This window comes from Passer montanus, unplaced genomic scaffold (genome assembly GCF_014805655.1).
Source record: "Passer montanus isolate IOZ18808 unplaced genomic scaffold, ASM1480565v1 scaffold109, whole genome shotgun sequence".
NCBI lineage: Eukaryota > Metazoa > Chordata > Aves > Passeriformes > Passeridae > Passer > Passer montanus.
In genome coordinates, this window is record NW_024357502.1 from 800944 (window position 1) to 805265 (window position 4322).

Sequence of the window (4322 nt, forward strand, 5' to 3'; positions counted from 1 at the left end):
GCTCCAAGGCAGCTGCTCCGTCAAACAAGTGACAATCAAAGGGCCTAAATGAGTCTGGCTTTGTGTCTGCCCGCACAAACCCCGGCAGACTTGTTTGGCTTCGCGTGGCAGCAGAATGGGATTCAGGCGGCTCGGCGGGTTTGTGCTGAGGAGGGGAGCACCCCGGGCCTGAGGCAGCCGTTCCCGGGGCTGCCTCTGCCAGCCTCTGCCAGCCTCTGCCATGGTACACACAGTGCTTCCTCCCAGATTTTGTCCCAGTGTCACTCCAAGTGTCATGCTGGGCAGAGCCGCCAGGCCCTGGGCTCAGCTCCCTCCTCCAGCCTCCTCCGGCAGCACGGAGTCCTGGAATGGTTTGGGTTGGAGGGGCCCTGGAATCCCATCCCACCCCACCCCACCCCAAAGCCCTGCCAGGGAGGGCCCCAAGCCCCATCCACAGCCCCTGCAGGCCTGGGGAGGGGAGGTGGCCCTGCACACCCTGGCACTTGTCCCCACACCCCAAACCCAGGGACGATCAGGGCACTGAGGCCCCTCTCTGCTGCCCTCCCTCGCTGTCCCCAGCCTGGTGACGAGCAGGACACGGGCTGTGCACCAGGAGCACCTTGTGGTGGCCCTGTGCTCCCAAAGCCTTGGGCAGCCCCGAGTCCTCGGGTGTCCCAGCTTGGGGACACCCAGATCACGGTGTCCTGAACCCCTGGTGTGGCTCCAGCCAGGGCAGGGGGTGGATTTTGTCCCAAAGCAGCAGGGAAGCTCACAGCCCCCGGCTGGCCCCACGGGTCTGCAGGGGCAGTGTCACTGGTGTCACTGGTGTCACTGGTGTCAGTGGTGTCACTGGTGTCACTGGTGTCACTGGTGTCACCGGTGTCAGTGGTGTCACTGGTGTCACTGCTGTCACCAGTGTCACTAGTGTCACTGGTGTCACTGTGGCAGCTCCAGCCCGGGCTGGTCCTGGTCCCTGCCCTCGTGTGGGAGCATGGAGAGCAGGGGAGTGTCCCACGTGGGATTGTCACATGGGAATGTCCCACGTGGCAATGTCACATAGGAATTCCTACCTGGGAATGTCCCACCTGGGATTGTCACACGGGAATGTCCCATATGAGAATGCCCCACACGGGAATGCCCCACACGGGAATGCCCCATGTGGGAATGCCCCATGTGGGATTGCCCCACACGGGAATGCCCCACACGGGAATGTCCCACATGAGAATGCCCCACACGGGAATGCCCCATGTGGGAATGCCCCACACGGGAATGTCCCACATGAGAATGCCCCACACGGGAATGCCCCACACGGGAATGCCCCATGTGGGAATGCCCCACACGGGAATGTCCCATATGAGAATGCCCCATGTGGGATTGCCCCATGTGGGATTGCCCCTCTGAGCCCTCCCAGTGCTCTGGACACGGGGCCGAGAGCGGCTCCAGGCCAGCGCTGGGTGCCAGGCCAGCCGACGGTGCCAGGGAGCCTCCAGAGCCCATGATAACATCCTGCGCGCTCGTTAATCGCTAATTAATCTCCTCACGCTCAGAGCGGAGCCCTGGGCTCGCGGGAACGACCCCGAGCGTTTGCATTCCGGTTTGTGGGACTGGGGAGGGACGGGGAGCGCCGCTCACACCGAGCCCTTCACCTCGGGATATCCATGAGATGCTCGTCTCCCGGAGTATTAATCAGAAATGTCGCACTTAATTGATTTCTTGGCTCTGTTAATTAAGGAATAATGAGGACCGGGTTGCAGCAAAAGGTGCTGGTGAGAAGCTTTGGGCGTCTCTCCTGGAGGATGGGGCTGTTGGCTGCTCCTGGGGACCGCCAGGGGACAGTCCCAGGGTGGTGTCACCCACGTCCCAAACCTTCCAGCCTGGGCACAGCTCAGCTCCTTCCGTTTTCCCTGCTTGCTCCTTCTCCTGCTCCCCACCCTGGGGGTGCCAGGTCCCGGCAGGACGGGCAGGAGGTGGCTGTGGGGTCACCTGGCCACCAGGGACATGCCACCAATGCCCCCCACCCGAGGGATGAGCTGTCCCCTCCCCTTGGAGGGCTGGGATGGAGACCCAGAGCCCGGGATGGCCTTGGGAGGGGTGAGGGGCTCCCGGGGTGTGTGAGACCCCCTGGCACAGCTCTGGGCGCCCCCGGGGTGCTCCCAGGACATTCCCAGGCTGGCATGTGGAGCGCTGCTGCTGGTGGCCGTCCCCAGTCCAGGTGTGTCCCCAGGTCCCTTTGGGCAACACCACTTTGGGCTTTTTACTGGTTTGGGTGGCTTATTGCACACCCAGCAGCTCGTCCTCGGGTCTGAGCACCCCTGGCAGCGAATCCCTCGGGAATGGCGAGGGCACAGCTGCCAGCAGCACCTCTTCCAGCGGGGTGGGCACCCTGGGACACACTGGAACTCTGAGACACCCCTGGGACACCTCTGGGACACCCCAGGACACCCCCGGGACACCCCAGGACACCCCCAGGACACACCAGGACACCCTGGGATACCCTGGGACACCCTGGGATACCCTGGGACACTGAGACACCCCTGGGACACATCCAGGACACCCCCGGGACACCCCAGGAACACGTCCAGGACACCCTGGGACACTTGTGGGACACCCTGCAGCAGCCTGGGACACCCCTGGGACATCCTGGGACACTGAGACACCCCCAGAACACCTCCAGGACACCCTGGGACACCCCCAAACACCCTGGGATACCCCAGGGACACCCCCAGGACATCCCTGGGACACACTGGGATACCATGGAACACTGAGACACCCCGGGGACACCCCTGGGACACCCTGGGAACACCCCCAGGACACACTGGGATGACCCTGGGACATCCTGGGACACTGAGACACCCCCAGGACACCTCCAGGACACCCCTGGGACACCCTCAAACACCGTGGGACACCCCTGGAACACCTCTGGGATACCCTTGGACACCCCGGGACACCCTGGGACACCTGTGGGACACCCTGCTAAACCCTGGGACATCCTGGGACACTGAGACTCCCCCAGGACACCCCTGGGACACCCCCAGGACACCCCTGGAACACCTGTGGGACACCCTGTTACACCCTGGGACATTCTTGGACACTGAGACTCCCCCAGGACACATCCAGGACACACTGGGACACCCCAGAACACCCTGGGACACCCCTGAAACACCTCTGGGATACCTCGGGACACCTCTGGGTTACCTTGGGACACCCCAGGACACCCCTGGGGCACCCCTGGGACACCCCAGGACACTCCTGAAACACCTCTGGGTTACCTTGGGACACCCCAGGACGCCCCAGGACACCTCCAGGACACTCTGGGACACCCCCAAACACCCCAGGACACCCCGGGACACCCCCAGGACACCACCAGGACACCCCAGGACACCACCAGGACACCCCGGGGACACCCCAGGACACCCCAGGACACTCCTGAAACACCTCTGGGTTACCTTGGGACACCCCAGGACACCCCGGGGACACCTTGGGACACCCCAGGACAGCCCTGGGACACCCCCAGGACGCCCCAGGACACCCCGGGCCCCCAGGGCTGCCTCTCTCTTAAGCCGTGTCACCCCGGCCGCGGTGGCCGTGCCACGCCCGGCTGTGTCGCAATAAAAGTGTCAAAGCCCCGCCGTGCTCCCAGCTCCGTGCGCCATCCCAGCGGGAATGCTGGGATTCAAAGGGCTCCTCCAGGACAAGCTTATTGTGGGCTGCTTTTCCAGGGAGAAGCTGCTGGGGATGGGGATTTTCCTGGGAATGGTTTCCCCTGGATGTGGGGAGGGGGATTTCCCAACAGCAGGAATTATGAATTTTGTGTCTTTGTGTATAATTATACATAAATAACTGCAAAATCTGTATAATGCTAGCATATAATAATATGTATAATTATAGGCATAATATATATAATTATCATCTAGTACATATAATAAAATATATAAACCAATTGATATATTTTAAAATATGTAATTAGATATTATTATATATAATATACACCTCATGAAGCACAATCTATATTTTATAGATACATTTAACACACAGAGTACACCGTGTGCATGCTAATAAATATATATAAAATATAAATCATAAAACACAATATACACACTACAGGTGCATTGGCATGTACATGCTTTATTCATGTGTATATATGTGTATATATGTTATATTTTATATATAATTATTGTATTTTTACATATATATGTATATCATTCATATATATATATATATTGGGGGTTGGGGGTGTTTCCAGGAAAACCTGGTAGGGGCTCCTGACCTTTCTCCCCTGAGCTCCTCACCCACCACCATGGAGCCACCAAACTCCGCTTGTTCCCTCGCTCCCAGTGCCCCCC